The sequence below is a fragment of the Cajanus cajan genome, chromosome 2 (genome assembly GCF_000230855.2).
Source record: "Cajanus cajan strain Asha chromosome 2, NIPB_CcT2T_4, whole genome shotgun sequence".
Lineage (NCBI taxonomy): Eukaryota > Viridiplantae > Streptophyta > Magnoliopsida > Fabales > Fabaceae > Cajanus > Cajanus cajan.
The window spans coordinates 13,775,110-13,801,306 of NC_138518.1; the positions used below are offsets into that span (position 1 = coordinate 13,775,110).

At 36.1% G+C, this 26,197-nt stretch overlaps 5 pseudogenes; all 5 read left to right on the forward strand.

Annotated features, from left to right (window-relative positions):
- The first annotated feature begins 2,002 nt into the window (after positions 1-2,002).
- Positions 2,003-5,020, forward strand: LOC145954167 (beta-galactosidase 7 pseudogene; annotated as a pseudogene).
- A 2,313-nt stretch (positions 5,021-7,333) lies between these two features.
- LOC145954168 (beta-galactosidase 7 pseudogene) lies at positions 7,334-10,040 on the forward strand (annotated as a pseudogene).
- Positions 10,041-12,353: 2,313 nt separating this feature from the next.
- Positions 12,354-15,060, forward strand: LOC145954169 (beta-galactosidase 7 pseudogene; annotated as a pseudogene).
- Positions 15,061-17,062: 2,002 nt separating this feature from the next.
- LOC145954739 (beta-galactosidase 7 pseudogene) lies at positions 17,063-19,865 on the forward strand (annotated as a pseudogene).
- A 2,216-nt stretch (positions 19,866-22,081) lies between these two features.
- Positions 22,082-25,427, forward strand: LOC145954170 (beta-galactosidase 7 pseudogene; annotated as a pseudogene).
- Positions 25,428-26,197: the final 770 nt, after the last annotated feature.

Here is a 26,197-nt window from a genome sequence, read left to right on the forward strand (position 1 = left end):
TATGGTAATTAAACCTTTGAATAAAATTAAAATTTAGAATAATGTTTGATTGTGCAGCCTAGTATATAATGTAATGTGGTCTTGGCAAGAATGTATGTTCAATTTAATTTCAGGCACACAACACCGAAATTTTAAATATTAAGAAAATATGACTACCAATGCAATAAGAATTCATTGGATCTACTCTAATTGCGTTCATAATAAGAAATAAAAAAGTGAGAAAAATAATAAATATGAAACCCTGTGGTTAAATGAGAAGAAAAAGGGAGGAAGTGTCTCAATGAGATAATAATTTTTATTTTATTATCAAAATATGTAGGATATATAAAGTACGTTACCATATAATAAGCATGCCCGCGTAAATGAAATCACATGTAGACTATACAATTATAATTTATAACACAAATATAATGCACATGCATTGTAGTTCGACTACTAACTAAATTTAAATTAAAGGCCCCAAAGGCAAAATTGAATGATAATAAAGTGTTTCAAACCAAGTTTAATACTCACAATATTTTATATTTCAAAACGATTGAGGATGCATGCTAAGACGTCACTAAAGATTGTCAAGCACCACTAGCATTGTAAATTCTGTAATTTGAATGGATTGTTTTTCCCGTGGATAACAAACATGATTTGAAAATCATGGTAGAGTACAAAAATATATTTTTTTATTGAAGAACTTAAAAGATCTGATGATGTTATGAAAATAAATATCGTTTAATACAACATTTATTAGAAGAAGAAATTTAAACAAAATTAAGAATAATCGTTATCAAAATATTTTCATGCTTTTTGTTTTAATGTAATAAAAATTTCTACTAATAAAAAGTATTTATTTTTGTTTGAGTAAACATTATTTTCAGCATATTCATTCACAATTATTTTAAGTATTAATTATATTCAACACTACATGTTGACACAGTTAAAACAATAGTACATGTTTTTGTAACAATATTTAGGTGGCGCGTTGCCGATTGCCATGTAGAAAGCTAGTAGCAATAAGCATTAATTTGTGGGTGTGTTGGGTACTTGTTATGTTATAAATTATTATAATACTTATTTGTTAAACTTTTTTTACAAAGATAAAAATGAAAATAAAAATATGTGACGAATATGCCCACCACACCCTCTTTCTTTTTATACAAATTTTGAAAGCTAACATTCGAGAAAAAAGTTTTCAAATGTAGTTTTTGAAAGAAAATTTGATTTGAAACTGGTGTAAAATTTTGTTATGAGATTTTAAAATATCTTTATTTTTAAATTGACTTTTAAATATGGGTGTCAAACCATTTTACATTCCAAAACCGATTCTTAATGTTTCAAAGCATTTTTAAACTGGTTTTAAAAATTAACAAACCGTATTTTTTTTCAAAAAAAATTAAGAGTTTGGGTCAAAGCCTAGCACACTTTCAATGCCTTTTATTTATTTATTTTATTTATATGGTAATCCAAACCATGCCCACCCCTACATCTCATGCTATTGGTTATAGATGATTTTTTATAGGAGAAATTAGTAAATTTTTTGTATTTAGTTTTTGCTCTACCCATGTTATTAAGTTCCTGGTCATTTGGTCACTGCATTAATCCTTAGTTTCAATATTAATTATCAGTTTAATTTCTCTTAAAAATTTCGACATAAAGAATTAATGAAATTACACTTATTTTAAATTAATATCATTGCAATAAAATACTTTGCACATACTAAATCTCTTCATTTTCACAGCTTATATCCATCTCTCAATCTGTAAATAAACTTAGGTTTCTCATAATAAATTTAGTTAACTAAACATATCCTCCACACCTTATTTAGAAATCAACAAAGGAACCCCATCAATGGGTTCCTATTAAATGCCTAACCCGAGTGAATCATTAATCCCAATTAAAAAATAAATGGATCCAAAACTTGAACATATTGAATTATATATCATTGTTCAAATATTGGAATTAATATGGCAAATTTAAAAGATTGGGGGAGGGGGGAATAAACGACCAGCCCATCACAGAGTGTCACGTCTTACGACTTATCATTTGCAACAACCTCGACATCTCACGCACACGCAAGGATTTCAAAAGTACAACAAGGTTGGTTTAGGCCATGCTTCTCAAGGATAAGGATTAAAGGAGTTAAAGGAAATTTCATCCATATTTGGAACGTGCTCATCCTTTCTTACATATCTTTACCACAGTTACCAACTAATAATAGTTGATTCATTCGAAAATGACGACGACAAGAACAACTTTGTTATTCATTAGCTGTTATAACTTGCTAACGTTGCTATAAAACCCCCCACGTCTATTTCATCTAGGCAATAAAAAATATTGAATTTTCATACCTATTTGCAATGGGTTCCTCATCTTGGGTCGGGATTCTCTTGTTGAGCCTGGCAGCGTTACGCTCATGCTTTGCCACAGAGGTCACATATGATGCAAATGCTCTCATTATTAACGGGGAAAGGCGTCTTATTTTTTCTGGTTCTGTCCATTATCCACGAAGCACAGTGGAGATGTGGCCAGACATCATTCAAAAGGCCAAGGATGGAGGCCTTGATGCCATTGAAAGTTACGTATTTTGGGACCGTCATGAGCCTGTTCGACGTGAATACGATTTCTCAGGAAATTTTGGATTTTATCAAATTTTTCAAGCTAGTCCAAGAGGCTGGTTTGTATGCCATTTTAAGGATTGGTCCTTATGTTTGTGCAGAATGGAACTATGGAGGTTTTCCATTGTGGCTCCACAATATGCCGGGGATTGAGCTAAGAACAGATAACTCGGTCTACAAGGACGAAATGCAAACCTTCACTACAAAGATTGTGGACATGATCAAAGAAGCAAATTTGTTTGCATCGCAAGGAGGACCCATTATTCTTGCTCAAATTGAGAATGAATACGGAAACATCATGTGGGGTTACGGAGATGCGGGGAAATCATATATCAAATGGTGTGCGCAAATGGCTGTAGCACAAAATATCGGTGTCCCATGGATCATGTGTCAACAACACGATGCTCCCCAACCTATGATCAATACTTGCAACGGGTACTACTGTGACAATTTTCAACCCAATAACCCCAAGAGTCCCAAAATGTTCACTGAAAATTGGATTGGATGGTTCCAAAAGTGGGGTGAGAGGGTCCCCCACAGAAGTGCTGAAGATTCAGCTTTCTCTGTTGCACGGTTCTTCCAAAATGGCGGTGTACTCAATAACTACTACATGTACCATGGAGGAACCAACTTTGGTCGCACAGCAGGAGGCCCATATATCACAACATCTTACGACTACGATGCACCACTTGATGAGTATGGGAATTTGAATCAACCCAAATGGGGACATCTTAAGCAACTTCATGCAGCAATAAAATTGGGGGAAAAGATCCTCACTAATGCAACAAGGATTGACAAGGATTTAGGAAATGCGGTCACACTGACAACATACACCGGTGCTGGCGGGGCAAGGTTTTGTTTCCTCAGCAATACAAACAGTAACACAGATGCAAATGTTGACTTACAACAGGATGGTAAATACTTTGTCCCTGCTTGGTCCGTGACCATTCTTGACGGTTGCAACAAAGAAGTTTTCAACACCGCAAAGGTTAACAGCCAGACCTCAGTAATGGTGAAAAAGAGTGATGATGCTTCTGGTAAGCTAACTTGGGGGTGGGCACCGGAGCGAAAGAAAGATGCCTTGCTTGGAAAGGGCAGTCTCAATGCAAACCAGCTTCTCGAGCAAAAGGACCTAACTTTGGATGCCAGTGACTACCTGTGGTACATGACCAACGTCGATATCAACGACACCTCCATTTGGAGCAATGCAACTCTTCGTGTGGACACCATGGGTCATACGCTCCATGCTTATGTTAATAGAAGGTATGCGGGATACAAATTTAGCCAGTGGGGAAGCAACTTCACGTACGAGAAACAAGTCTCTTTAAAGAAGGGAACAAACATCATAGCTTTGCTTAGTGCCACCGTGGGGCTTGCAAATTACGGGGCAGGGTTCGATAAGATAAAGACCGGTATAACAGGCGGTCCTGTTCAATTAATTGGGAAGAACAACGTGACTATGGATTTGTCAACCAACCTTTGGTCTTACAAGATTGGTTTGAACGGGGAAAGAAAACGTCTCTATGATCTGCAACCACACATCGGTGTATCATGGCACGCTAATTCATCCTATCCTGTTGGTAAACCCATGACTTGGTATAAAGCAGACTTTGAAGCTCCTTATGGAACAAACCCCGTGGTGGTGGACTTGCAAGGGTTGGGTAAAGGACATGCTTGGGTGAATGGTCATAGCATTGGTCGTTATTGGCCTTCTTGGATTACTGCTACCAATGGATGCACTGACACTTGTGACTACCGCGGAAGTTACGTAACAGAAAAGTGCAACACCAACTGTGGCAATCCATCACAAAGGTGGTACCATGTGCCAAGGTCGTTCTTAAACAGTGACAAGAACACATTGGTTTTGTTTGAAGAGATAGGTGGAAACCCTCAAAACGTTTCCTTCCAAACAGTCACAACAGGAACCATTTGTGCTCATGTCCATGAAGGTGCGTTGTTAGAGCTATCATGCCAAGGTGGACAAGTAATCTCACAAATCCAATTCGCTAGCTTTGGAAACCCAAAAGGAAAGTGTGGCTCTTTTGAGAAGGGCTCTTGGGAAGCTACTGATAGTCGGTCTGTGGTGGAAGCAGCGTGCATTGGAAAAAGTAGTTGCGGGTTTGCAGTGACAAAAGAAGCATTTGGTGTAGCTGGTGCTGACAACGGCCCGACTAGACTAGCCGTGCAAGCGACCTGTTGAGTCCATTTTTTTCTCTCAAGGCCAAGTTCAACCAGTCGAAACCCAAATAGGCTTACATTGCATTTATGTAACACGGACATACATTTACAATCGTCACATTTTCTGAGTCACAAATAAAAGTGTCATTAATTTCCATTCTTCCAATTCTATACAATAAAATCTACGTTATCCTGATTACAAAAAGAATTTATTCTATAGTCTAACAACATACAAGTATGGTAATTAAACCTTTGAATAAAATTAAAATTTAGAATAATGTTTGATTGTGCAGCCTAGTATATAATGTAATGTGGTCTTGGCAAGAATGTATGTTCAATTTAATTTCAGGCACACAACACCGAAATTTTAAATATTAAGAAAATATGACTACCAATGCAATAAGAATTCATTGGATCTACTCTAATTGCGTTCATAATAAGAAATAAAAAAGTGAGAAAAATAATAAATATGAAACCCTGTGGTTAAATGAGAAGAAAAAGGGAGGAAGTGTCTCAATGAGATAATAATTTTTATTTTATTATCAAAATATGTAGGATATATAAAGTACGTTACCATATAATAAGCATGCCCGCGTAAATGAAATCACATGTAGACTATACAATTATAATTTATAACACAAATATAATGCACATGCATTGTAGTTCGACTACTAACTAAATTTAAATTAAAGGCCCCAAAGGCAAAATTGAATGATAATAAAGTGTTTCAAACCAAGTTTAATACTCACAATATTTTATATTTCAAAACGATTGAGGATGCATGCTAAGACGTCACTAAAGATTGTCAAGCACCACTAGCATTGTAAATTCTGTAATTTGAATGGATTGTTTTTCCCGTGGATAACAAACATGATTTGAAAATCATGGTAGAGTACAAAAATATATTTTTTTATTGAAGAACTTAAAAGATCTGATGATGTTATGAAAATAAATATCGTTTAATACAACATTTATTAGAAGAAGAAATTTAAACAAAATTAAGAATAATCGTTATCAAAATATTTTCATGCTTTTTGTTTTAATGTAATAAAAATTTCTACTAATAAAAAGTATTTATTTTTGTTTGAGTAAACATTATTTTCAGCATATTCATTCACAATTATTTTAAGTATTAATTATATTCAACACTACATGTTGACACAGTTAAAACAATAGTACATGTTTTTGTAACAATATTTAGGTGGCGCGTTGCCGATTGCCATGTAGAAAGCTAGTAGCAATAAGCATTAATTTGTGGGTGTGTTGGGTACTTGTTATGTTATAAATTATTATAATACTTATTTGTTAAACTTTTTTTACAAAGATAAAAATGAAAATAAAAATATGTGACGAATATGCCCACCACACCCTCTTTCTTTTTATACAAATTTTGAAAGCTAACATTCGAGAAAAAAGTTTTCAAATGTAGTTTTTGAAAGAAAATTTGATTTGAAACTGGTGTAAAATTTTGTTATGAGATTTTAAAATATCTTTATTTTTAAATTGACTTTTAAATATGGGTGTCAAACCATTTTACATTCCAAAACCGATTCTTAATGTTTCAAAGCATTTTTAAACTGGTTTTAAAAATTAACAAACCGTATTTTTTTTCAAAAAAAATTAAGAGTTTGGGTCAAAGCCTAGCACACTTTCAATGCCTTTTATTTATTTATTTTATTTATATGGTAATCCAAACCATGCCCACCCCTACATCTCATGCTATTGGTTATAGATGATTTTTTATAGGAGAAATTAGTAAATTTTTTGTATTTAGTTTTTGCTCTACCCATGTTATTAAGTTCCTGGTCATTTGGTCACTGCATTAATCCTTAGTTTCAATATTAATTATCAGTTTAATTTCTCTTAAAAATTTCGACATAAAGAATTAATGAAATTACACTTATTTTAAATTAATATCATTGCAATAAAATACTTTGCACATACTAAATCTCTTCATTTTCACAGCTTATATCCATCTCTCAATCTGTAAATAAACTTAGGTTTCTCATAATAAATTTAGTTAACTAAACATATCCTCCACACCTTATTTAGAAATCAACAAAGGAACCCCATCAATGGGTTCCTATTAAATGCCTAACCCGAGTGAATCATTAATCCCAATTAAAAAATAAATGGATCCAAAACTTGAACATATTGAATTATATATCATTGTTCAAATATTGGAATTAATATGGCAAATTTAAAAGATTGGGGGAGGGGGGAATAAACGACCAGCCCATCACAGAGTGTCACGTCTTACGACTTATCATTTGCAACAACCTCGACATCTCACGCACACGCAAGGATTTCAAAAGTACAACAAGGTTGGTTTAGGCCATGCTTCTCAAGGATAAGGATTAAAGGAGTTAAAGGAAATTTCATCCATATTTGGAACGTGCTCATCCTTTCTTACATATCTTTACCACAGTTACCAACTAATAATAGTTGATTCATTCGAAAATGACGACGACAAGAACAACTTTGTTATTCATTAGCTGTTATAACTTGCTAACGTTGCTATAAAACCCCCCCACGTCTATTTCATCTAGGCAATAAAAAATATTGAATTTTCATACCTATTTGCAATGGGTTCCTCATCTTGGGTCGGGATTCTCTTGTTGAGCCTGGCAGCGTTACGCTCATGCTTTGCCACAGAGGTCACATATGATGCAAATGCTCTCATTATTAACGGGGAAAGGCGTCTTATTTTTTCTGGTTCTGTCCATTATCCACGAAGCACAGTGGAGATGTGGCCAGACATCATTCAAAAGGCCAAGGATGGAGGCCTTGATGCCATTGAAAGTTACGTATTTTGGGACCGTCATGAGCCTGTTCGACGTGAATACGATTTCTCAGGAAATTTGGATTTTATCAAATTTTTCAAGCTAGTCCAAGAGGCTAGTTTGTATGCCATTTTAAGGATTGGTCCTTATGTTTGTGCAGAATGGAACTATGGAGGTTTTCCATTGTGGCTCCACAATATGCCGGGGATTGAGCTAAGAACAGATAACTCGGTCTACAAGGACGAAATGCAAACCTTCACTACAAAGATTGTGGACATGATCAAAGAAGCAAATTTGTTTGCATCGCAAGGAGGACCCATTATTCTTGCTCAAATTGAGAATGAATACGGAAACATCATGTGGGGTTACGGAGATGCGGGGAAATCATATATCAAATGGTGTGCGCAAATGGCTGTAGCACAAAATATCGGTGTCCCATGGATCATGTGTCAACAACACGATGCTCCCCAACCTATGATCAATACTTGCAACGGGTACTACTGTGACAATTTTCAACCCAATAACCCCAAGAGTCCCAAAATGTTCACTGAAAATTGGATTGGATGGTTCCAAAAGTGGGGTGAGAGGGTCCCCCACAGAAGTGCTGAAGATTCAGCTTTCTCTGTTGCACGGTTCTTCCAAAATGGCGGTGTACTCAATAACTACTACATGTACCATGGAGGAACCAACTTTGGTCGCACAGCAGGAGGCCCATATATCACAACATCTTACGACTACGATGCACCACTTGATGAGTATGGGAATTTGAATCAACCCAAATGGGGACATCTTAAGCAACTTCATGCAGCAATAAAATTGGGGGAAAAGATCCTCACTAATGCAACAAGGATTGACAAGGATTTAGGAAATGCGGTCACACTGACAACATACACCGGTGCTGGCGGGGCAAGGTTTTGTTTCCTCAGCAATACAAACAGTAACACAGATGCAAATGTTGACTTACAACAGGATGGTAAATACTTTGTCCCTGCTTGGTCCGTGACCATTCTTGACGGTTGCAACAAAGAAGTTTTCAACACCGCAAAGGTTAACAGCCAGACCTCAGTAATGGTGAAAAAGAGTGATGATGCTTCTGGTAAGCTAACTTGGGGGTGGGCACCGGAGCGAAAGAAAGATGCCTTGCTTGGAAAGGGCAGTCTCAATGCAAACCAGCTTCTCGAGCAAAAGGACCTAACTTTGGATGCCAGTGACTACCTGTGGTACATGACCAACGTCGATATCAACGACACCTCCATTTGGAGCAATGCAACTCTTCGTGTGGACACCATGGGTCATACGCTCCATGCTTATGTTAATAGAAGGTATGCGGGATACAAATTTAGCCAGTGGGGAAGCAACTTCACGTACGAGAAACAAGTCTCTTTAAAGAAGGGAACAAACATCATAGCTTTGCTTAGTGCCACCGTGGGGCTTGCAAATTACGGGGCAGGGTTCGATAAGATAAAGACCGGTATAACAGGCGGTCCTGTTCAATTAATTGGGAAGAACAACGTGACTATGGATTTGTCAACCAACCTTTGGTCTTACAAGATTGGTTTGAACGGGGAAAGAAAACGTCTCTATGATCTGCAACCACACATCGGTGTATCATGGCACGCTAATTCATCCTATCCTGTTGGTAAACCCATGACTTGGTATAAAGCAGACTTTGAAGCTCCTTATGGAACAAACCCCGTGGTGGTGGACTTGCAAGGGTTGGGTAAAGGACATGCTTGGGTGAATGGTCATAGCATTGGTCGTTATTGGCCTTCTTGGATTACTGCTACCAATGGATGCACTGACACTTGTGACTACCGCGGAAGTTACGTAACAGAAAAGTGCAACACCAACTGTGGCAATCCATCACAAAGGTGGTACCATGTGCCAAGGTCGTTCTTAAACAGTGACAAGAACACATTGGTTTTGTTTGAAGAGATAGGTGGAAACCCTCAAAACGTTTCCTTCCAAACAGTCACAACAGGAACCATTTGTGCTCATGTCCATGAAGGTGCGTTGTTAGAGCTATCATGCCAAGGTGGACAAGTAATCTCACAAATCCAATTCGCTAGCTTTGGAAACCCAAAAGGAAAGTGTGGCTCTTTTGAGAAGGGCTCTTGGGAAGCTACTGATAGTCGGTCTGTGGTGGAAGCAGCGTGCATTGGAAAAAGTAGTTGCGGGTTTGCAGTGACAAAAGAAGCATTTGGTGTAGCTGGTGCTGACAACGGCCCGACTAGACTAGCCGTGCAAGCGACCTGTTGAGTCCATTTTTTTCTCTCAAGGCCAAGTTCAACCAGTCGAAACCCAAATAGGCTTACATTGCATTTATGTAACACGGACATACATTTACAATCGTCACATTTTCTGAGTCACAAATAAAAGTGTCATTAATTTCCATTCTTCCAATTCTATACAATAAAATCTACGTTATCCTGATTACAAAAAGAATTTATTCTATAGTCTAACAACATACAAGTATGGTAATTAAACCTTTGAATAAAATTAAAATTTAGAATAATGTTTGATTGTGCAGCCTAGTATATAATGTAATGTGGTCTTGGCAAGAATGTATGTTCAATTTAATTTCAGGCACACAACACCGAAATTTTAAATATTAAGAAAATATGACTACCAATGCAATAAGAATTCATTGGATCTACTCTAATTGCGTTCATAATAAGAAATAAAAAAGTGAGAAAAATAATAAATATGAAACCCTGTGGTTAAATGAGAAGAAAAAGGGAGGAAGTGTCTCAATGAGATAATAATTTTTATTTTATTATCAAAATATGTAGGATATATAAAGTACGTTACCATATAATAAGCATGCCCGCGTAAATGAAATCACATGTAGACTATACAATTATAATTTATAACACAAATATAATGCACATGCATTGTAGTTCGACTACTAACTAAATTTAAATTAAAGGCCCCAAAGGCAAAATTGAATGATAATAAAGTGTTTCAAACCAAGTTTAATACTCACAATATTTTATATTTCAAAACGATTGAGGATGCATGCTAAGACGTCACTAAAGATTGTCAAGCACCACTAGCATTGTAAATTCTGTAATTTGAATGGATTGTTTTTCCCGTGGATAACAAACATGATTTGAAAATCATGGTAGAGTACAAAAATATATTTTTTTATTGAAGAACTTAAAAGATCTGATGATGTTATGAAAATAAATATCGTTTAATACAACATTTATTAGAAGAAGAAATTTAAACAAAATTAAGAATAATCGTTATCAAAATATTTTCATGCTTTTTGTTTTAATGTAATAAAAATTTCTACTAATAAAAAGTATTTATTTTTGTTTGAGTAAACATTATTTTCAGCATATTCATTCACAATTATTTTAAGTATTAATTATATTCAACACTACATGTTGACACAGTTAAAACAATAGTACATGTTTTTGTAACAATATTTAGGTGGCGCGTTGCCGATTGCCATGTAGAAAGCTAGTAGCAATAAGCATTAATTTGTGGGTGTGTTGGGTACTTGTTATGTTATAAATTATTATAATACTTATTTGTTAAACTTTTTTTACAAAGATAAAAATGAAAATAAAAATATGTGACGAATATGCCCACCACACCCTCTTTCTTTTTATACAAATTTTGAAAGCTAACATTCGAGAAAAAAGTTTTCAAATGTAGTTTTTGAAAGAAAATTTGATTTGAAACTGGTGTAAAATTTTGTTATGAGATTTTAAAATATCTTTATTTTTAAATTGACTTTTAAATATGGGTGTCAAACCATTTTACATTCCAAAACCGATTCTTAATGTTTCAAAGCATTTTTAAACTGGTTTTAAAAATTAACAAACCGTATTTTTTTTCAAAAAAAATTAAGAGTTTGGGTCAAAGCCTAGCACACTTTCAATGCCTTTTATTTATTTATTTTATTTATATGGTAATCCAAACCATGCCCACCCCTACATCTCATGCTATTGGTTATAGATGATTTTTTATAGGAGAAATTAGTAAATTTTTTGTATTTAGTTTTTGCTCTACCCATGTTATTAAGTTCCTGGTCATTTGGTCACTGCATTAATCCTTAGTTTCAATATTAATTATCAGTTTAATTTCTCTTAAAAATTTCGACATAAAGAATTAATGAAATTACACTTATTTTAAATTAATATCATTGCAATAAAATACTTTGCACATACTAAATCTCTTCATTTTCACAGCTTATATCCATCTCTCAATCTGTAAATAAACTTAGGTTTCTCATAATAAATTTAGTTAACTAAACATATCCTCCACACCTTATTTAGAAATCAACAAAGGAACCCCATCAATGGGTTCCTATTAAATGCCTAACCCGAGTGAATCATTAATCCCAATTAAAAAATAAATGGATCCAAAACTTGAACATATTGAATTATATATCATTGTTCAAATATTGGAATTAATATGGCAAATTTAAAAGATTGGGGGAGGGGGGAATAAACGACCAGCCCATCACAGAGTGTCACGTCTTACGACTTATCATTTGCAACAACCTCGACATCTCACGCACACGCAAGGATTTCAAAAGTACAACAAGGTTGGTTTAGGCCATGCTTCTCAAGGATAAGGATTAAAGGAGTTAAAGGAAATTTCATCCATATTTGGAACGTGCTCATCCTTTCTTACATATCTTTACCACAGTTACCAACTAATAATAGTTGATTCATTCGAAAATGACGACGACAAGAACAACTTTGTTATTCATTAGCTGTTATAACTTGCTAACGTTGCTATAAAACCCCCCCACGTCTATTTCATCTAGGCAATAAAAAATATTGAATTTTCATACCTATTTGCAATGGGTTCCTCATCTTGGGTCGGGATTCTCTTGTTGAGCCTGGCAGCGTTACGCTCATGCTTTGCCACAGAGGTCACATATGATGCAAATGCTCTCATTATTAACGGGGAAAGGCGTCTTATTTTTTCTGGTTCTGTCCATTATCCACGAAGCACAGTGGAGATGTGGCCAGACATCATTCAAAAGGCCAAGGATGGAGGCCTTGATGCCATTGAAAGTTACGTATTTTGGGACCGTCATGAGCCTGTTCGACGTGAATACGATTTCTCAGGAAATTTGGATTTTATCAAATTTTTCAAGCTAGTCCAAGAGGCTGGTTTGTATGCCATTTTAAGGATTGGTCCTTATGTTTGTGCAGAATGGAACTATGGAGGTTTTCCATTGTGGCTCCACAATATGCCGGGGATTGAGCTAAGAACAGATAACTCGGTCTACAAGGACGAAATGCAAACCTTCACTACAAAGATTGTGGACATGATCAAAGAAGCAAATTTGTTTGCATCGCAAGGAGGACCCATTATTCTTGCTCAAATTGAGAATGAATACGGAAACATCATGTGGGGTTACGGAGATGCGGGGAAATCATATATCAAATGGTGTGCGCAAATGGCTGTAGCACAAAATATCGGTGTCCCATGGATCATGTGTCAACAACACGATGCTCCCCAACCTATGATCAATACTTGCAACGGGTACTACTGTGACAATTTTCAACCCAATAACCCCAAGAGTCCCAAAATGTTCACTGAAAATTGGATTGGATGGTTCCAAAAGTGGGGTGAGAGGGTCCCCCACAGAAGTGCTGAAGATTCAGCTTTCTCTGTTGCACGGTTCTTCCAAAATGGCGGTGTACTCAATAACTACTACATGTACCATGGAGGAACCAACTTTGGTCGCACAGCAGGAGGCCCATATATCACAACATCTTACGACTACGATGCACCACTTGATGAGTATGGGAATTTGAATCAACCCAAATGGGGACATCTTAAGCAACTTCATGCAGCAATAAAATTGGGGGAAAAGATCCTCACTAATGCAACAAGGATTGACAAGGATTTAGGAAATGCGGTCACACTGACAACATACACCGGTGCTGGCGGGGCAAGGTTTTGTTTCCTCAGCAATACAAACAGTAACACAGATGCAAATGTTGACTTACAACAGGATGGTAAATACTTTGTCCCTGCTTGGTCCGTGACCATTCTTGACGGTTGCAACAAAGAAGTTTTCAACACCGCAAAGGTTAACAGCCAGACCTCAGTAATGGTGAAAAAGAGTGATGATGCTTCTGGTAAGCTAACTTGGGGGTGGGCACCGGAGCGAAAGAAAGATGCCTTGCTTGGAAAGGGCAGTCTCAATGCAAACCAGCTTCTCGAGCAAAAGGACCTAACTTTGGATGCCAGTGACTACCTGTGGTACATGACCAACGTCGATATCAACGACACCTCCATTTGGAGCAATGCAACTCTTCGTGTGGACACCATGGGTCATACGCTCCATGCTTATGTTAATAGAAGGTATGCGGGATACAAATTTAGCCAGTGGGGAAGCAACTTCACGTACGAGAAACAAGTCTCTTTAAAGAAGGGAACAAACATCATAGCTTTGCTTAGTGCCACCGTGGGGCTTGCAAATTACGGGGCAGGGTTCGATAAGATAAAGACCGGTATAACAGGCGGTCCTGTTCAATTAATTGGGAAGAACAACGTGACTATGGATTTGTCAACCAACCTTTGGTCTTACAAGATTGGTTTGAACGGGGAAAGAAAACGTCTCTATGATCTGCAACCACACATCGGTGTATCATGGCACGCTAATTCATCCTATCCTGTTGGTAAACCCATGACTTGGTATAAAGCAGACTTTGAAGCTCCTTATGGAACAAACCCCGTGGTGGTGGACTTGCAAGGGTTGGGTAAAGGACATGCTTGGGTGAATGGTCATAGCATTGGTCGTTATTGGCCTTCTTGGATTACTGCTACCAATGGATGCACTGACACTTGTGACTACCGCGGAAGTTACGTAACAGAAAAGTGCAACACCAACTGTGGCAATCCATCACAAAGGTGGTACCATGTGCCAAGGTCGTTCTTAAACAGTGACAAGAACACATTGGTTTTGTTTGAAGAGATAGGTGGAAACCCTCAAAACGTTTCCTTCCAAACAGTCACAACAGGAACCATTTGTGCTCATGTCCATGAAGGTGCGTTGTTAGAGCTATCATGCCAAGGTGGACAAGTAATCTCACAAATCCAATTCGCTAGCTTTGGAAACCCAAAAGGAAAGTGTGGCTCTTTTGAGAAGGGCTCTTGGGAAGCTACTGATAGTCGGTCTGTGGTGGAAGCAGCGTGCATTGGAAAAAGTAGTTGCGGGTTTGCAGTGACAAAAGAAGCATTTGGTGTAGCTGGTGCTGACAACGGCCCGACTAGACTAGCCGTGCAAGCGACCTGTTGAGTCCATTTTTTTCTCTCAAGGCCAAGTTCAACCAGTCGAAACCCAAATAGGCTTACATTGCATTTATGTAACACGGACATACATTTACAATCGTCACATTTTCTGAGTCACAAATAAAAGTGTCATTAATTTCCATTCTTCCAATTCTATACAATAAAATCTACGTTATCCTGATTACAAAAAGAATTTATTCTATAGTCTAACAACATACAAGTATGGTAATTAAACCTTTGAATAAAATTAAAATTTAGAATAATGTTTGATTGTGCAGCCTAGTATATAATGTAATGTGGTCTTGGCAAGAATGTATGTTCAATTTAATTTCAGGCACACAACACCGAAATTTTAAATATTAAGAAAATATGACTACCAATGCAATAAGAATTCATTGGATCTACTCTAATTGCGTTCATAATAAGAAATAAAAAAGTGAGAAAAATAATAAATATGAAACCCTGTGGTTAAATGAGAAGAAAAAGGGAGGAAGTGTCTCAATGAGATAATAATTTTTATTTTATTATCAAAATATGTAGGATATATAAAGTACGTTACCATATAATAAGCATGCCCGCGTAAATGAAATCACATGTAGACTATACAATTATAATTTATAACACAAATATAATGCACATGCATTGTAGTTCGACTACTAACTAAATTTAAATTAAAGGCCCCAAAGGCAAAATTGAATGATAATAAAGTGTTTCAAACCAAGTTTAATACTCACAATATTTTATATTTCAAAACGATTGAGGATGCATGCTAAGACGTCACTAAAGATTGTCAAGCACCACTAGCATTGTAAATTCTGTAATTTGAATGGATTGTTTTTCCCGTGGATAACAAACATGATTTGAAAATCATGGTAGAGTACAAAAATATATTTTTTTATTGAAGAACTTAAAAGATCTGATGATGTTATGAAAATAAATATCGTTTAATACAACATTTATTAGAAGAAGAAATTTAAACAAAATTAAGAATAATCGTTATCAAAATATTTTCATGCTTTTTGTTTTAATGTAATAAAAATTTCTACTAATAAAAAGTATTTATTTTTGTTTGAGTAAACATTATTTTCAGCATATTCATTCACAATTATTTTAAGTATTAATTATATTCAACACTACATGTTGACACAGTTAAAACAATAGTACATGTTTTTGTAACAATATTTAGGTGGCGCGTTGCCGATTGCCATGTAGAAAGCTAGTAGCAATAAGCATTAATTTGTGGGTGTGTTGGGTACTTGTTATGTTATAAATTATTATAATACTTATTTGTTAAACTTTTTTTACAAAGATAAAAATGAAAATAAAAATATGTGACGAATATGCCCACCACACCCTCTTTCTTTTTATACAAATTTTGAAAGCTAACATTCGAGAAAAAAGTTTTCAAATGTAGTTTTTGAAAGAAAATTTGATTTGAAACTGGTGTAAAATTTTGTTATGAGATTTTAAAATATCTTTATTTTTAAATTGACTTTTAAATATGGGTGTCAAACCATTTTACATTCCAAAACCGATTCTTAATGTTTCAAAGCATTTTTAAACTGGTTTTAAAAATTAACAAACCGTATTTTTTTTCAAAAAAAATTAAGAGTTTGGGTCAAAGCCTAGCACACTTTCAATGCCTTTTATTTATTTATTTTATTTATATGGTAATCCAAACCATGCCCACCCCTACATCTCATGCTATTGGTTATAGATGATTTTTTATAGGAGAAATTAGTAAATTTTTTGTATTTAGTTTTTGCTCTACCCATGTTATTAAGTTCCTGGTCATTTGGTCACTGCATTAATCCTTAGTTTCAATATTAATTATCAGTTTAATTTCTCTTAAAAATTTCAACATAAAGAATTAATGAAATTACACTTATTTTAAATTAATATCATTGCAATAAAATACTTTGCACATACTAAATCTCTTCATTTTCACAGCTTATATCCATCTCTCAATCTGTAAATAAACTTAGGTTTCTCATAATAAATTTAGTTAACTAAACATATCCTCCACACCTTATTTAGAAATCAACAAAGGAACCCCATCAATGGGTTCCTATTAAATGCCTAACCCGAGTGAATCATTAATCCCAATTAAAAAATAAATGGATCCAAAACTTGAACATATTGAATTATATATCATTGTTCAAATATTGGAATTAATATGGCAAATTTAAAAGATTGGGGGAGGGGGGAATAAACGACCAGCCCATCACAGAGTGTCACGTCTTACGACTTATCATTTGCAACAACCTCGACATCTCACGCACACGCAAGGATTTCAAAAGTACAACAAGGTTGGTTTAGGCCATGCTTCTCAAGGATAAGGATTAAAGGAGTTAAAGGAAATTTCATCCATATTTGGAACGTGCTCATCCTTTCTTACATATCTTTACCACAGTTACCAACTAATAATAGTTGATTCATTCGAAAATGACGACGACAAGAACAACTTTGTTATTCATTAGCTGTTATAACTTGCTAACGTTGCTATAAAACCCCCCACGTCTATTTCATCTAGGCAATAAAAAATATTGAATTTTCATACCTATTTGCAATGGGTTCCTCATCTTGGGTCGGGATTCTCTTGTTGAGCCTGGCAGCGTTACGCTCATGCTTTGCCACAGAGGTCACATATGATGCAAATGCTCTCATTATTAACGGGGAAAGGCGTCTTATTTTTTCTGGTTCTGTCCATTATCCACGAAGCACAGTGGAGATGTGGCCAGACATCATTCAAAAGGCCAAGGATGGAGGCCTTGATGCCATTGAAAGTTACGTATTTTGGGACCGTCATGAGCCTGTTCGACGTGAATACGATTTCTCAGGAAATTTGGATTTTATCAAATTTTTCAAGCTAGTCCAAGAGGCTGGTTTGTATGCCATTTTAAGGATTGGTCCTTATGTTTGTGCAGAATGGAACTATGGAGGTTTTCCATTGTGGCTCCACAATATGCCGGGGATTGAGCTAAGAACAGATAACTCGGTCTACAAGGACGAAATGCAAACCTTCACTACAAAGATTGTGGACATGATCAAAGAAGCAAATTTGTTTGCATCGCAAGGAGGACCCATTATTCTTGCTCAAATTGAGAATGAATACGGAAACATCATGTGGGGTTACGGAGATGCGGGGAAATCATATATCAAATGGTGTGCGCAAATGGCTGTAGCACAAAATATCGGTGTCCCATGGATCATGTGTCAACAACACGATGCTCCCCAGCCTATGATCAATACTTGCAACGGGTACTACTGTGACAATTTTCAACCCAATAACCCCAAGAGTCCCAAAATGTTCACTGAAAATTGGATTGGATGGTTCCAAAAGTGGGGTGAGAGGGTCCCCCACAGAAGTGCTGAAGATTCAGCTTTCTCTGTTGCATGGTTCTTCCAAAATGGCGGTGTACTCAATAACTACTACATGTACCATGGAGGAACCAACTTTGGTCGCACAGCAGGAGGCCCATATATCACAACATCTTACGACTACGATGCACCACTTGATGAGTATGGGAATTTGAATCAACCCAAATGGGGACATCTTAAGCAACTTCATGCAGCAATAAAATTGGGGGAAAAGATCCTCACTAATGCAACAAGGATTGACAAGGATTTAGGAAATGCGGTCACACTGACAACATACACCGGTGCTGGCGGGGCAAGGTTTTGTTTCCTCAGCAATACAAACAGTAACACAGATGCAAATGTTGACTTACAACAGGATGGTAAATACTTTGTCCCTGCTTGGTCCGTGACCATTCTTGACGGTTGCAACAAAGAAGTTTTCAACACCGCAAAGGTTAACAGCCAGACCTCAGTAATGGTGAAAAAGAGTGATGATGCTTCTGGTAAGCTAACTTGGGGGTGGGCACCGGAGCGAAAGAAAGATGCCTTGCTTGGAAAGGGCAGTCTCAATGCAAACCAGCTTCTCGAGCAAAAGGACCTAACTTTGGATGCCAGTGACTACCTGTGGTACATGACCAACGTCGATATCAACGACACCTCCATTTGGAGCAATGCAACTCTTCGTGTGGACACCATGGGTCATACGCTCCATGCTTATGTTAATAGAAGGTATGCGGGATACAAATTTAGCCAGTGGGGAAGCAACTTCACGTACGAGAAACAAGTCTCTTTAAAGAAGGGAACAAACATCATAGCTTTGCTTAGTGCCACCGTGGGGCTTGCAAATTACGGGGCAGGGTTCGATAAGATAAAGACCGGTATAACAGGCGGTCCTGTTCAATTAATTGGGAAGAACAACGTGACTATGGATTTGTCAACCAACCTTTGGTCTTACAAGATTGGTTTGAACGGGGAAAGAAAACGTCTCTATGATCTGCAACCACACATCGGTGTATCATGGCACGCTAATTCATCCTATCCTGTTGGTAAACCCATGACTTGGTATAAAGCAGACTTTGAAGCTCCTTATGGAACAAACCCCGTGGTGGTGGACTTGCAAGGGTTGGGTAAAGGACATGCTTGGGTGAATGGTCATAGCATTGGTCGTTATTGGCCTTCTTGGATTACTGCTACCAATGGATGCACTGACACTTGTGACTACCGCGGAAGTTACGTAACAGAAAAGTGCAACACCAATTGTGGCAATCCATCACAAAGGTGGTACCATGTGCCAAGGTCGTTCTTAAACAGTGACAAGAACACATTGGTTTTGTTTGAAGAGATAGGTGGAAACCCTCAAAACGTTTCCTTCCAAACAGTCACAACAGGAACCATTTGTGCTCATGTCCATGAAGGTGCGTTGTTAGAGCTATCATGCCAAGGTGGACAAGTAATCTCACAAATCCAATTCGCTAGCTTTGGAAACCCAAAAGGAAAGTGTGGCTCTTTTGAGAAGGGCTCTTGGGAAGCTACTGATAGTCGGTCTGTGGTGGAAGCAGCGTGCATTGGAAAAAGTAGTTGCGGGTTTGCAGTGACAAAAGAAGCATTTGGTGTAGCTGGTGCTGACAACGGCCCGACTAGACTAGCCGTGCAAGCGACTTGTTGAGTCCATTTTTTTCTCTCAAGGCCAAGTTCAACCAGTCGAAACCCAAATAGGCTTACATTGCATTTATGTAACACGGACATACATTTACAATCGTCACATTTTCTGAGTCACAAATAAAAGTGTCATTAATTTCCATTCTTCCAATTCTATACAATAAAATCTACGTTATCCTGATTACAAAAAGAATTTATTCTATAGTCTAACAACATACAAGTATGGTAATTAAATTTTTGAATAAAATTAAAATTTAGAATAATGTTTGATTGTGCAGCCTAGTATATAATGTAATGTGGTCTTGGCAAGAATGTATGTTCAATTTAATTTCAGGCACACAACACCGAAATTTTAAATATTAAGAAAATATGACTACCAATGCAATAAGAATTCATTGGATCTACTCTAATTGCGTTCATAATAAGAAATAAAAAAGTGAGAAAAATAATAAATATGAAACCCTGTGGTTAAATGAGAAGAAAAAGGGAGGAAGTGTCTCAATGAGATAATAATTTTTATTTTATTATCAAAATATGTAGGATATATAAAGTACGTTACCATATAATAAGCATGCCCGCATAAATGAAATCACATGTAGACTATACAATTATAATTTATAACACAAATATAATGCACATGCATTGTAGTTCGACTACTAACTAAATTTAAATTAAAGGCCCCAAAGGCAAAATTGAATGATAATAAAGTGTTTCAAACCAAGTTTAATACTCACAATATTTTATATTTCAAAACAATTGAGGATGCATGCTAAGACGTCACTAAAGATTGTCAAGCACCACTAGCATTGTAAATTCTGTAATTTGAATGGATTGTTTTTCCCGTGGATAACAAACATGATTTGAAAATCATGGTAGAGTACAAAAATATATTTTTTTATTGAAGAACTTAAAAGATATGATGATGTTATGAAAATAAATATCGTTTAATACAACATTTATTAGAAGAAGAAATTTAAACAAAATTAAGAATAATCATTATCAAAATATTTTCATGCTTTTTGTTTTAATGTAATAAAAATTTCTACTAATAAAAAGTATTTATTTTTGTTTGAGTAAACATTATTTTCAGCATATTCATTCACAATTATTTTAAGTATTAATTATATTCAACACTACATGTTGACACAGTTAAAACAATAGTACATGTTTTTGTAACAATATTTAGGTGGCGCGTTGCCGATTGCCATGTAGAAAGCTAGTAGCAATAAGCATTAATTTGTGGGTGTGTTGGGTACTTGTTATGTTATAAATTATTATAATACTTATTTGTTAAACTTTTTTTACAAAGATAAAAATGAAAATAAAAATATGTGACGAATATGCCCACCACACCCTCTTTCTTTTTATACAAATTTTGAAAGCTAACATTCGAGAAAAAAGTTTTCAAATGTAGTTTTTGAAAGAAAATTTGATTTGAAACTGGTGTAAAATTTTGTTATGAGATTTTAAAATATCTTTATTTTTAAATTGACTTTTAAATATGGGTGTCAAACCATTTTACATTCCAAAACCGATTCTTAATGTTTCAAAGCATTTTTAAACTGGTTTTAAAAATTAACAAACCGTATTTTTTTTCAAAAAAAATTAAGAGTTTGGGTCAAAGCCTAGCACACTTTCAATGCCTTTTATTTATTTATTTTATTTATATGGTAATCCAAACCATGCCCACCCCTACATCTCATGCTATTGGTTATAGATGATTTTTTATAGGAGAAATTAGTAAATTTTTTGTATTTAGTTTTTGCTCTACCCATGTTATTAAGTTCCTGGTCATTTGGTCACTGCATTAATCCTTAGTTTCAATATTAATTATCAGTTTAATTTCTCTTAAAAATTTCAACATGAAGAATTAATGAAATTACACTTATTTTAAATTAATATCATTGCAATAAAATACTTTGCACATACTAAATCTCTTCATTTTCACAGCTTATATCCATCTCTCAATCTGTAAATAAACTTAGGTTTCTCATAATAAATTTAGTTAACTAAACATATCCTCCACACCTTATTTAGAAATCAACAAAGGAACCCCATCAATGGGTTCCTATTAAATGCCTAACCCGAGTGAATCATTAATCCCAATTAAAAAATAAATGGATCCAAAACTTGAACATATTGAATTATATATCATTGTTCAAATATTGGAATTAATATGGCAAATTTAAAAGATTGGGGGAGGGGGGAATAAACGACCAGCCCATCACAGAGTGTCACGTCTTACGACTTATCATTTGCAACAACCTCGACATCTCACGCACACGCAAGGATTTCAAAAGTACAACAAGGTTGGTTTAGGCCATGCTTCTCAAGGATAAGGATTAAAGGAGTTAAAGGAAATTTCATCCATATTTGGAACGTGCTCATCCTTTCTTACATATCTTTACCACAGTTACCAACTAATAATAGTTGATTCATTCGAAAATGACGACGACAAGAACAACTTTGTTATTCATTAGCTGTTATAACTTGCTAACGTTGCTATAAAACCCCCCACGTCTATTTCATCTAGGCAATAAAAAATATTGAATTTTCATACCTATTTGCAATGGGTTCCTCATCTTGGGTCGGGATTCTCTTGTTGAGCCTGGCAGCGTTACGCTCATGCTTTGCCACAGAGGTCACATATGATGCAAATGCTCTCATTATTAACGGGGAAAGGCGTCTTATTTTTTCTGGTTCTGTCCATTATCCACGAAGCACAGTGGATATGTGGCCAGACATCATTCAAAAGGCCAAGGATGGAGGCCTTGATGCCATTGAAAGTTACGTATTTTGGGACCGTCATGAGCCTGTTCGACATGAATACGATTTCTCAGGAAATTTGGATTTTATCAAATTTTTCAAGCTAGTCCAAGAGGCTGGTTTGTATGCCATTTTAAGGATTGGCCCTTATGTTTGTGCAGAATGGAACTATGGAGGTTTTCCATTGTGGCTCCACAATATGCCGGGGATTGAGCTAAGAACAGATAACTCGGTCTACAAGGACGAAATGCAAACCTTCACTACAAAGATTGTGGACATGATCAAAGAAGCAAATTTGTTTGCATCGCAAGGAGGACCCATTATTCTTGCTCAAATTCAGAATGAATACGGAAACATCATGTGGGGTTACGGAGATGCGGGGAAATCATATATCAAATGGTGTGCGCAAATGGCTGTAGCACAAAATATCGGTGTCCCATGGATCATGTGTCAACAACACGATGCTCCCCAGCCTATGATCAATACTTGCAACGGGTACTACTGTGACAATTTTCAACCCAATAACCCCAAGAGTCCCAAAATGTTCACTGAAAATTGGATTGGATGGTTCCAAAAGTGGGGTGAGAGGGTCCCCCACAGAAGTGCTGAAGATTCAGCTTTCTCTGTTGCACGATTCTTCCAAAATGGCGGTGTACTCAATAACTACTACATGTACCATGGAGGAACCAACTTTGGTCGCACAGCAGGAGGCCCATATATCACAACATCTTACGACTACGATGCACCACTTGATGAGTATGGGAATTTGAATCAACCCAAATGGGGACATCTTAAGCAACTTCATGCAGCAATAAAATTGGGGGAAAAGATCCTCACTAATGCAACAAGGATTGACAAGGATTTAGGAAATGCGGTCACACTGACAACATACACCGGTGCTGGCGGGGCAAGGTTTTGTTTCCTCAGCAATACAAACAGTAACACAGATGCAAATGTTGACTTACAACAGGATGGTAAATACTTTGTCCCTGCTTGGTCCGTGACCATTCTTGACGGTTGCAACAAAGAAGTTTTCAACACCGCAAAGGTTAACAGCCAGACCTCAGTAATGGTGAAAAAGAGTGATGATGCTTCTGGTAAGCTAACTTGGGGGTGGGCACCGGAGCGAAAGAAAGATGCCTTGCTTGGAAAGGGCAGTCTCAATGCAAACCAGCTTCTCGAGCAAAAGGACCTAACTTTGGATGCCAGTGACTACCTGTGGTACATGACCAACGTCGATATCAACGACACCTCCATTTGGAGCAATGCAACTCTTCGTGTGGACACCATGGGTCATACGCTCCATGCTTATGTTAATAGAAGGTATGCGGGATACAAATTTAGCTAGTGGGGAAGCAACTTCACGTACGAGAAACAAGTCTCTTTAAAGAAGGGAACAAACATCATAGCTTTGCTTAGTGCCACCGTGGGCTTGCAAATTACGGGGCAGGGTTCGATAAGATAAAGACCGGTATAACAGGCGGTCCTGTTCAATTAATTGGGAAGAACAACGTGACTATGGATTTGTCAACCAACCTTTGGTCTTACAAGATTGGTTTGAACGGGGAAAGAAAACGTCTCTATGATCTGCAACCACACATCGGTGTATCATGGCACGCTAATTCATCCTATCCTGTTGGTAAACCCATGACTTGGTATAAAGCAGACTTTGAAGCTCCTTATGGAACAAACCCCGTGGTGGTGGACTTGCAAGGGTTGGGTAAAGGACATGCTTGGGTGAATGGTCATAGCATTGGTCGTTATTGGCCTTCTTGGATTACTGCTACCAATGGATGCACTGACACTTGTGACTACCGCGGAAGTTACGTAACAGAAAAGTGCAACACCAACTGTGGCAATCCATCACAAAGGTGGTACCATGTGCCAAGGTCGTTCTTAAACAGTGACAAGAACACATTGGTTTTGTTTGAAGAGATAGGTGGAAACCCTCAAAACGTTTCCTTCCAAACAGTCACAACAGGAACCATTTGTGCTCATGTCCATGAAGGTGCGTTGTTAGAGCTATCATGCCAAGGTGGACAAGTAATCTCACAAATCCAATTCGCTAGCTTTGGAAACCCAAAAGGAAAGTGTGGCTCTTTTGAGAAGGGCTCTTGGGAAGCTACTGATAGTCGGTCTGTGGTGGAAGCAGCGTGCATTGGAAAAAGTAGTTGCGGGTTTGCAGTGACAAAAGAAGCATTTGGTGTAGCTGGTGCTGACAACGGCCCGACTAGACTAGCCGTGCAAGCGACCTGTTGAGTCCATTTTTTTCTCTCAAGGCCAAGTTCAACCAGTCGAAACCCAAATAGGCTTACATTGCATTTATGTAACACGGACATACATTTACAATCGTCACATTTTCTGAGTCACAAATAAAAGTGTCATTAATTTCCATTCTTCCAATTCTATACAATAAAATCTACGTTATCCTGATTACAAAAAGAATTTATTCTATAGTCTAACAACATACAAGTATGGTAATTAAATTTTTGAATAAAATTAAAATTTAGAATAATGTTTGATTGTGCAGCCTAGTATATAATGTAATGTGGTCTTGGCAAGAATGTATGTTCAATTTAATTTCAGGCACACAACACCGAAATTTTAAATATTAAGAAAATATGACTACCAATGCAATAAGAATTCATTGGATCTACTCTAATTGCGTTCATAATAAGAAATAAAAAAGTGAGAAAAATAATAAATATGAAACCCTGTGGTTAAATGAGAAGAAAAAGGGAGGAAGTGTCTCAATGAGATAATAATTTTTATTTTATTATCAAAATATGTAGGATATATAAAGTACGTTACCATATAATAAGCATGCCCGCATAAATGAAATCACATGTAGACTATACAATTATAATTTATAACACAAATATAATGCACATGCATTGTAGTTCGACTACTAACTAAATTTAAATTAAAGGCCCCAAAGGCAAAATTGAATGATAATAAAGTGTTTCAAACCAAGTTTAATACTCACAATATTTTATATTTCAAAACAATTGAGGATGCATGCTAAGACGTCACTAAAGATTGTCAAGCACCACTAGCATTGTAAATTCTGTAATTTGAATGGATTGTTTTTCCCGTGGATAACAAACATGATTTGAAAATCATGGTAGAGTACAAAAATATATTTTTTTATTGAAGAACTTAAAAGATCTGATGATGTTATGAAAATAAATATCGTTTAATACAACATTTATTAGAAGAAGAAATTTAAACAAAATTAAGAATAATCGTTATCAAAATATTTTCATGCTTTTTGTTTTAATGTAATAAAAATTTCTACTAATAAAAAGTATTTATTTTTGTTTGAGTAAACATTATTTTCAGCATATTCATTCACAATTATTTTAAGTATTAATTATATTCAACACTACATGTTGACACAGTTAAAACAATAGTACATGTTTTTGTAACAATATTTAGGTGGCGCGTTGCCGATTGCCATGTAGAAAGCTAGTAGCAATAAGCATTAATTTGTGGGTGTGTTGGGTACTTGTTATGTTATAAATTATTATAATACTTATTTGTTAAACTTTTTTTACAAAGATAAAAATGAAA